Source organism: Natator depressus, chromosome 10 (genome assembly GCF_965152275.1).
Source record: "Natator depressus isolate rNatDep1 chromosome 10, rNatDep2.hap1, whole genome shotgun sequence".
NCBI lineage: Eukaryota > Metazoa > Chordata > Testudines > Cheloniidae > Natator > Natator depressus.
Genome location: NC_134243.1, coordinates 76,792,853 through 76,803,303, shown reverse-complemented (window position 1 = coordinate 76,803,303; position 10,451 = coordinate 76,792,853). Strand labels below are relative to the sequence as shown.

General features: G+C 47.5%; 1 long non-coding RNA gene across 1 annotated transcript; it reads left to right on the top strand.

Moving 5' to 3' along the window:
* The first annotated feature begins 2,464 nt into the window (after positions 1 to 2,464).
* On the top strand, positions 2,465 to 9,080 carry LOC141994584 (uncharacterized). The gene is made up of 3 exons (XR_012641175.1): positions 2,465 to 2,558; positions 8,149 to 8,264; positions 8,919 to 9,080. It is a non-coding gene; the product is annotated as an uncharacterized LOC141994584 (long non-coding RNA).
* The last annotated feature ends 1,371 nt before the right edge of the window (positions 9,081 to 10,451 follow it).

Sequence of the window (10,451 nt, the reverse complement as noted above, 5' to 3'; positions counted from 1 at the left end):
TAGGAGTGACGAGGTGGGCGGCCGGCGGCGACCCACAGCCTCGCTGGAGCGTTGCATGCCGGGAGCTGTAGTTCAGGGGGACTTTGCATGCCGGGAGTTGTAGTGCAGGTGGGGGAACTGGCAATGGGAGAGTGGCAGGGGTGGTGAGGCCTGTTGGCAGACACCTTGTGATGCTTTGGGTCAACCTGCTGATGTAGGGAGAAGAGTGATGGTACCCGGGTGTTGCCGGCGTAGCGACTGTGTCACTAGATTTAGGGACGTTTTGGTTTCCCTAGCGAGGAAAGAAGTATCACAGCGTCGGTGACAAATCTCACGACTTTCACTGCCCATGACAGCATCACTCACAAGCAGCAGCTCTGGTGTGAATAAAATCCATTCCACGCTCTTCTCACTTCGTTCTGTTGCCCTAGTCCCATGTCCTAGTCCAGGGGTTGCCAGCCTGAGCCTGAGAAGGAGCGAGAATTTACCAATGTACATTGCCAAAGAGCCACAGTAATACATCAGCAGCCCCCCCATCAGCTCCCTCACTCCCCTGGCTCCCAGCGCCTCCTGCCCATGGGCAGCCCCATCGATCAGCGCCTCCCCATCCATCCCTGCACCTCCCGATCAGCTGTTTTGTGGCATGCAGGAGGCTGGGGGGGAGGGGGAGGAGCGAGGGCACTGCAAGCTCAGGGGAGGGGGCGGGAAGGGGTGGAGTGGGGGCAGGTCCTGCGGCAGAGCCAGGCAGTGAGCACCCCCCGGCACATTGGAAAGTTGGCGCCTGTAGCTCCAGCCCCGGAGTCGATGCCTATACAAGGAGCCGCATATTAACTTCTGAAGAGCCGCTTGTGGCTCCGGAGCCCCAGGTTGGCCACCCCTGTCCTAGTCGGAAGAAAGCACATTCCAGGGTCTTGGGTGCCAGAGAGGCTGTGAATGAGAGCAAGGGTTTGAGCAGAGCAGTAGTTCTCAGCCAGGGTTATGTGTACCCCTGAGGACACACAGAGGTCATCCAGGGGCACATCAACTCATCTGGATATTTGCCGAGTTTTACAACAGGCTACATAAAAAGCACTAGCAAAGTCAGTACAACACTAAAATTTTGTACTGCTCTATCTACGGTACACTGAAATATAAGTACACTATTTATATTCCAATTGATTTATTTTATAATTATATGGTAAAAATGAGAACGTCAACAATTTTTCAGTAATAGTGAGCTGTGACACTTTTGTATTTTTATGTCTGATTTTGTAAGCAAGTAGTTTTTAAGTAAGGTGAAACTTGGGGTATGCAAGACAAATCAGACTCCTGGAAGGGGTACAGTAGTCTGGAAAAGTCTGTAGTCACTGGACTAGAGCCCCTTCTGGCAGAATAAATGGTTAGCACATAACTGGGGCTCAGTTTGATTCCTTGGTGGCGGGCACAGGGTGAAAAGCCAGATCTAATGGGGGAAGGGAGGCTGGAAGAAGGGAGGGTACAGAACCGTCCTTGAGGGGAAAGTTATGATCTTCTGCTCAGTAAAAGTTAAAAACCATTAGTGACCAGGGCAGGCACCACTCCCTGGGCAAGGGTGATGCAGGAAAAAACATTTGTCAACAGATCTTTGAGCCTTTGGCCACTGAAATGTTAACTGATCAAAATCCCCGTGCAAGGAGTGGGAAGCCGACTTGTCTAGCTGGGCAATTCCTTGGGACTCGGCTCAATCTGCCCCCCATTACTAATTTCTGCGCTTACTCTGCTCAGGCAAGAGAATAGTCCCAGCTGCTGAACAAAAAGAAGCAGCCATGCTGGGTGCTCCCTCTCCAGCTGGATAGTCTTGGCAGCTGAGTTATTATCATTTTGACCGGCTCTATTTGTGTCTCTCAGCTGGTAGGGGGCTGGCAAGAGGTTTCTGGCTGTCCTGGTTACATGGGGCAGGGCTGGGGTCTCCCCTACCTCTTAACCTGGGCATTTGGCTGCCCCTCCAGCCCTCTCTTTGAGGCTCTGCTCCCTGGGGACAAGGTCCAGATTCTGTTAGCCCCTGCAGGGATGAGCTGTCCAGGGCAAAGCAAACCTGCCTCCCCAAGAGCAGACATTACCTTGAGACAAGACTCCTGTGGAACTCCGTTCCGCGCTGTCCACAAGGGGCAGTTTGGTTTCTTCAGACATAGAAAAGGTTATTCTTTGTGCTAATCAAATCCTATCAGAGCAGGGGAGGGCAAACTACGGCCCACAGGCCGCATCTGGCCCACCAGCCATTTTAATCCAGCCCTCAAGCTCCCGCTTGGGAGTGGAATCTGGGGCTTGCCCCGCTCTGGTGCTCCAGCCAAGGAGCAGGGTCGGGGGCTGTTCCACGCGGCTTTTGGAAGCAGCAGCATGTCCCCCCCCAGCTCCTATGCATAAGGGCAGCCGGGGGCTCTGCTCTGCATGCTGCCCCCACCCCAAGTTCCACCCCCGCAGCTCCCATTGGCTGGGAACCACGGCCAATGGGAGCTCTGGGGGCGGCGCCTGTGGACAGGGCAGCACACAGAACCGCCTGGCTGCACCTCCGTGTAGGAGCCAGAGGGGGGACGTGCTGCTGCTTCCAGGAGCTGCTTGAGGTAAGCGCTGCCCGAAGCCTGCACCCCTGAGCCATCCCCCTGCACCCCAGCCCCCTGCCCCAGCCCTGATCCCCCTCCCGCCCTTCAAACCACTCAGACCCAGCACAGTGCACCCTCCTGCACCCCAAGGCCCTCATCCTCAGCCCCACCCCAGAGCCTGCACCCCTAGCCGGAGCCCTCACCCCCCATGCCCCAATCCCCTGCCCCAGCCCAGATCCCCCTCCCACCCTCTGAACCCCTTGGTCCCAGCCCGGAGCACCCTCCTACACCCAAAACCCCTCATCCCCACCACAGAGCCTGTACCCCCAGCCAGAGCCCTCACTTCCCCCACAGCCCACCCCTCCTGCCCCAGCCAAGAGCCCACTCCCAGACCCTGAACTCCTCATTTCTGGACCCACCCCAGAGGCCGCACCCCCAGCCAGAGCCCTCACCCCCACCCCAATTTTGTGAGCATTCATGGCCCACTATACAATTTCTGTACCCAGATGTGGCCCTTGGGCCAAAAAGTTTGCCCACCCCTAAACCAGAGGGTCACCCCTCCTCTACATCCTAGGGCTCAGCTCCCAGCCAGCAACCCCCCAAACCACGCCTGAGGGGCTTTGCTGCAATTGCTGGCTCTGAATTCTCTAAACTTCACTTTGATTCTCTCTGTCGGCCTGTGCGTGCATTTTGTCTGACTGGATTTAACCTTTCCCCTGGCTCTGGGCTCTCCCTTTCGCTAACCTGTCAGCTCAAGATAAAAGATGGCCGGGGAAACTGGTACAAGGAATCGAACACTGCTTTGCAGGGTCACCATTTCCACGACACCAATTGCCTAGCCTTTCGTTTGCTTCCTCTCCTTCTTTTGCCCATTTATTGTCTTTCCTTTTCTTTCTCCCCCATATTCTTAACTTTCTTCATTCCCCCTCTCCTTTCTGTCAAGGATTTATTCCCTTTCTCTGGTTTCCCTCTGATTGAATCTCATGCAGAAGATCCCTTTGCATTTCACTCCTCCAGATGTTTTTGCTACCAGGCTAGTTGTCGCTGGAGTTGTCTAGAAATGCGCAGATCCCTGTTCCATCCCCCCAACTCCCAACCTTCTTCCTCCCCAAACAACTAACCCCCAGGCAGACAGAATGTGCACATGTGCAAGAATCAAAACCCAAGAAAAGGAAGATAAGAAAAGAAAAGACAAAAGGTTCTAGAGAATGTACTGGCAATGACAGAAGTGAAGCTGAACAGAAGGACTTAGGTACCTGAAGAGTAACCAGAAGAGACTTTTGGGAGTCATTAGGAATGAACAGTTGAACAATAACTGTGTTCATGTTATAAAGAAAACAGTATGACGTTTGCTTTAATTGGGATGATTATAACGAATAGCTGTGTCCAATATTTTAAAAAGTAGAGACAATAAGTGGGCAATGGGTTGAGGGAGGGGGTGATCCACAGGTGACAGAGACTGGAGAAAATAGAGAGGGGAGGGGCCCTTATGGGCTCTGTAAATCTCCCTCGTGTAATTTAAACAATCAGATGGTAATCTACCCCCAAGGGTGAGGGTTGAAGTCCCATAAGTGGAGAATGTATCTCCTCTGGACTGTACCTCTCAAATGTTCATAGAGAGAGTACAGGAGTTCAGGGTTCAGCAAAGCGTGGTCTTTGGGGACTGATTTACATGTTATGTTGGTATTTTATTTTTGGATTTAAACTAAGGGGAATGCAGGAGAGGAGAGTGAACAGGGAAGGTGGTGGGGAATTGATACAAGAAACAGCTATGACAGTTTACAAACGGAAATCAAGCCATATTCAGGTACAAATTTGTGAATACAACATAATTAGAAATAAGAAAGATGTTGGCCACGTCATGCCATCAAACAGCCAAAGGACCCAATCATTTCAAGTTTTTCAATAAGCTAAATAACATAACATAAAAATGGCCAGACTGGGTCAGACCAAAGGTCCATCTAGCCCAGTATCCTGTCTTCCAACAGTGGCCAATACCAGGTGCTTCAGGGGGAATGAACAGAACAGGTAATCATCAAGTGATCCATTCCCTGTCACTCATTCCCAGCTTCTGGCAAACGGAAGTTAGGGACACTTCAGAGCATGGTTTTGCATCCCTGCCCATTGATGGACCTATCCTCCATGAACTTATCTAGTTCTCTTTTGAACCCTGTCTTGGCCTTCACAACATCCTCTGGCAAAGAGTTCCACAGGTTGACTATTTACTGTGTGAAGAAATACTTCCTTTTGTTTGTTTTAAACCTGCTGCCTATTAATTTCATTTGGTGACCCCTAATTCTTGTTTTATGAGAAGGAGCAAATAACACTTCCTTATTTACTTTCTCCACACCAGGCATGATTTTATAGACCTCTATCATATCCCCCCCATAATCCTCTCTTTTCCAAGCTGAAAAGTTCCAGTTTTATTAATCTCTCCTCATATGGAAGCTGTTCTGTATCCCGAATCATTTTTGTTGCCTTTTTCTGTACCTTTTCCAATTCCAATATATATTTTTTGAGATGGGGCGACCACATCTTCATGCATTATTCAAATATGGGCGTACCATGGATTTATATAGAGACAATACGATATTTTCTGTTTTATTATCTATTTCTTTCTTAATGATTCCCAACATTTCTGTTAGCTTTTTTGACATCTCTGCACAGTGAGTGGATGTTTTCAGAGAACTATCCACAATGACCCCAGGATCTCTTTCTTGAGTGGTAACAGCTGATTTAGACCCCAACATTATATATATATAGTTGGGATTATGTTTTCCAATGTGCATTACTTTACACTGATCAACACTGAATTTCATCCGTCATTTTGTTGCCCAGTCACCCAGTTTTGTGAGATCCCTTTGTAACTCTTCGCAGTCTGCTTTGGACTTAACTATCTTGAGTAGTTTTGTATCATCTGCAAATTTTGCACCTCACTGTTTACCCGTTTCACAGTGTTGCCAGCTCGCACAACTGTATTTGTGAATCCTATACATGAAAAATAAAACTGTGTCCTGAAGGAATGACCTGAACAGAGTTTGGTCTGGGCACTAGTCCTTCCTGGGCTGGGGGAGGCAGGCCAGCTTACAATTATTCAGTCCATTCCACTAAATGGGAACAAAGCCTTAACAGGCACTATTGAGACAAAATTTCAGGGGCTGGCTCCTTAGGACTCAGTTAGAAAGCCACCAAACAGAGGACGCTCCTGAGCAGGGCCTCCTCAGGGAAGCTGGTTAGGAAGCTATTCCAAAGGTATCTCTCTGGAGAGCAGAGGCTTACGGAGAGAGGAACAGGCCCAGACAAAATGTGCTTGCAAACAAGGACCCAAGTAGCCTAGGAGAACAAACTGGGCATGGGAACTCCTGGGGAGCTACGGGGGACTGGCTCAGCAAAGCGTGAGGCACCGGCAGCAGAAGACTAGCATTTGGCTGAATGCCCAGAAGAGGCCCAAGCTCCAGTCAGGGAATTCAGCCTGAGAGTGCTCTGGGGCTAGAGGAGCAAAATATAAGACTGATTAACCCACACGTAGAGAGTTTCCAGAAAAATAGCCGACAGAAGCTTTTTTATGTTTTCATGTTGTCCTTTTCTGTTACATAAATGAGACCCTTGGAAGAAGGTGCTCTTTAATACTACAAAGGTCTATTTGGACTTGTTTATACCCTGTCTGAGGGAAAACTGAGGCAGGGGCCACCTGCAGTGTTGTGTCTGATCACAGGGGGCACAGCAGACTGATCTCCACAGCATTATGAAAACCTACAGCTATAATTCTGGAAACAAATACTACGTGTGCACAGCAATTCTTGCAACAATGACTGGAGAGAATAATTGGATCAGTTCTCCTCCCCAATCAATATAAATTTCTGGTGCCATCTCAGAAATAGCATTCACTTCCCTCAAAGCACTAGTAGCTCAGAAAAAATTCCAACAATAAATCCAAATGGAATGTGGCTCAAGTCATTAAATCACCGTGACACATCCTTGCACAGAACTGTCACTCTACCAGCCTGCAGCACTACAGTGAAACGTGCAAAGGTAAAACAGACTCTACCAAACACAGAACCGTAATTATGAAGGTACAAATTGGAGACACAAATAGTAAACAGTGAAAACCCAGGAAGAATTGACCACACAATATAATATGACCCAAGAGAAATTGAAATGGGGAGGTGTATATATTTTACTTCAATATCTAAAATACACAGGAATTTGAGAAAGATCTTTCCTCAGATTGTCAGAACTGATAGAAGATTCTACATTTAAAAAAAAAGAGGCCAAACTGTGTACAGCTCTGGGGAAAGAGACGTAAATCATAACATCATGCCCTGGACAACATGCAATCTGATCAGGAATGGACAGAAATGACAAAGAGACATGGGTCAAACCCCCAAATACATGGTATAGACTTATCCTGGGTAGAATGTACCTACCTCTGACAGATGCTGGGGGGTTCTGTTTCCTTTTTGCATTTGGGCAACACTTGCAGAGCTTGTGATGCTGGCCACATATGGATGAACTGCAATGAGTTGGTCCTGACTTTCCTCTCAAGTAATGGGGCAGAAGAAGAAACTTACTACTTGATCCCTTTGTGTCTTAACGGCACCTGCAAACCATCTGTCCATCCCTGATAGCGGAGTTATATAGCGCAGCGATTCTCAACCATGGATCTGATGCCTCCTGGGGGGCCACGAGCAGGTTTCAGGGGTCCACCAAGTAGGGCCAGTGTTAGACTCACTGGAGTCCAGGGGAGGAAGCTGAAGCCCCGCTGTGTGGGGCTGGAGCCTGGATCCCCAAGCCCTATAGGCACCAACTTTTCCCAGCACTGGTGGGTGCTCGCCCCTGCCCCGACTTCACCCCTGCCCCACCCCCATTCCAACCCCTTCCCCAAAGTCCCCACCCCAACTCCACCCCCTCCCTGCCCCTATTGGACTCCTTCCCTAAATCCCCACCCCAGCCCCGCGTCTTCCTGGAGCGCGCCGTGTTCCCCCTCCTCCCCTCTCCCTCCCAGAGCTTGCTGCTGCAAAACAGCTCTTTCCCAGCGGCAAGCGCTGGGAGTGAGCGGGAGAAGTAGGGACACGGCGCACTCAGGGGAGGAGGCAGAGGCGGAGCAGACGTGAGCTGGGGTGGGGCGGGGAGCTGCCGGTGGGTGCAGAGCACCTACCAATTTTCCCCTGTGTGTGATCCAGCCCCGAAGCACACATGGAGTCGACGCCTATGCCAAGCCCTGCCACCTTGGGCTGAAGCCGAAGCCTGAGCAACTTAGCTTTGCAGGGCCCGCTGTGGCCTGGGGCCCCAGGCAGTTGCCCTGCTTGCTACCCCCCAAAGCCAGCCCTGGCTTTGATATGCAAAAAACCAGATTTTGTGGCACTGGTGGGCTGTGGAATTTTTATAGCATTTGGGAGGGGGGGCCCTCAGAAAGAAAAAGGTTGAGAACCCCTGATATAGAGAGACACTGCCATACGCAGCATGAATACTAGATGCTTTTTTGTAGTTTCTGATAAAATTTTGGATGGATTTTGAGCCTTATGAAATACAGGTTTAACAGCACTATCTACAGCCAGACATAGGGCAGATAGGTCCCATGCAGTGTTTGCTTCTAATGCTGTATCTACAGAGCTCCTTGTGAAAGGCCTGGAACGGGACAAGCAGGGGAAGTGCCTTCAACAACTGAAAAGCACCGATAGAAATGGAATGACTTGCACTCATAAACCATGGAGGTCTGGGGGAAAGGTACTGTTGGCTTCAAGTATGTGTGCTATTTTATACATGAAGGTTTGTTGCCAAATGTATACCAAAGTTCATTCAGATATTTTAAGATAATTAGCTAAACCTGGACTTCTGTGGCATTAATATCGCTATTTTTAATTAGACTTGAATTGAACTTTGAATAAAACTCAGGAAAGTGGTCCAGATTTATGAAATAAGATTAGGATGATAGCTTCCTCAGCCCAAAGCTTCGTCTTCAGAAATCTTTTGTCACTAGAAAATCCAGTGTAGTGTTCAGATGATAGTTTGTATGAAATATGCTATCTAAAAGAAAAGGAGGACTTGTGGCACCTTTGAGACTAACACATTTATTTGAACATAAGCTTTCAGGAGCTACAGCTCACTTCATCGGCTAAATTTGTTAGTCTCTAAGGTGCCACAAGTACTCCTTTTCTTTTTGCGGATACAGACTAACACGGCTGCTACTCTGAAAACTATCTAAAATAAGATTCAATCCTACAAACACGTATGAACACGTTTAACTGTATGCACTCGTAGTTCTGTTAAAACCAATGACACTATTCACATGTGAAGTCAGCATATGCATAAGAGCATGATCAGGGATATAAATTGCAATACATTGCATTAAGTAATAATGATATTCTCTCTCTCCTCTAGGCGGCAGCAGCAGTCCAGAGTTATTCCTTCTCCACAAGCATAATGGGCGAGGGGCTCACAGGAATCAGAATAAAGTAAACATTGGTTTGGAAAGCCTTTACTGGTAATTTGCTTTTCTACTTCACAAATTCCAGATGTTGCCCTTTGAGGCATGGCAGAGTTCAATGGGAGATGTGCATAAAGCAGAAAAGGGCACAAACTTACTTTCCCACCTTGGTCCCTTAGGTCACCTTTAATTACTTCCCTCCAAAACATGGGCTCTCTCTTTTTCATCAGGACTTCCTGTTGTTGCAGCATTGGGTCAGGGAAAAGTTGCTATCTTCTTTTTTTTTTTGCTGTTAAAATACATTTCAACCGCCTTCAGCTCACTTTCTAACACATAGCAAAGGATTTTTACCCCTAGGTCCTTGGCTTTCTCGGTAGAGAATACAAATTCACTGCCCACTTTCAGCGTATTAATGTATCTTGTGTCCAAAGGAAATATTTTGCCTCCCTCACCCCAATGATGCATCATTTGAATTATGCAGCTGTTGTAATCAACCGACATCTTATAATGTGACAAGGGCCTTTTCAGAATCTGATACATACAGAATGGTACCTGCCAAAATGAATTGAAGCATCATGTTCTGCCCATTATAATCAAATCCCAAATGGCCAGTTTTGAAAAGAGTGAAAACAGAACATTCATCAGAATCTTTGTAAAAACAACAGCAAAACCCTGCCTTCAGCTGTGCTAAATCCTGGTGTCAGATGTACAGGTACAGCTCTAATTGAAAACCACAGGAGCTGCAAGATAACCATTTGAGAGCAAAAATCAGCCTTTAATCTTAAATTTTGTGCAGCATAACTTCACATAGCTCTAAGCAGAGCATTTTTATTAGGGTTACCACATGTTCCTTACTTGAAGGGAGGGTCCCTTATTTCATTGATTTGACCCTTGGGGTGACCACCTGTGTACTGAAATGTATTAAAACTGGTAAGTACTACTTTGAACATTTAATTGATGCTTATGATAATTGCATCGAATACTTGAGGGCAGTAGAAATGTACACTTGAGAGAAAAATACATATGCTAAGGGAAATGGTGTTTCCCTAAAACATCTCTTAAATAAAGTGTTGTCCCTTATTTTTCATTTTCCCGGATTCATTTCATTTTCCCTGATTTCCATCCAACAAAGGTGATCATCCTAACTCTTATTGACCATGCAGTAGAGTTGAACTCACTGATAGAAATAAAAGTGCTGGAGCTCCCCTCTCCAGTTCCTCATATGAGTACACAAATATCTGCAAGGTTATCTGTTCTACTGGCTTTCACTAGTTTAAAAAAAGTCATTATAAACTGCTATCCATAGACACTGGAATGGGGCTGAGTGCAGATTAGATCCCTACGACCAACTCTCGTATTTTATCAGGAGTCTTGCAGTGATTTTCATGGTTACTTAAAGCCCCAGCTCTTGGAGTCATGTTTATTAGGTAACAGAGTAGCAGCCGTGTTAGTCTGTATTCGCAAAAAGAAAAGGAGTCTCTAAGGTG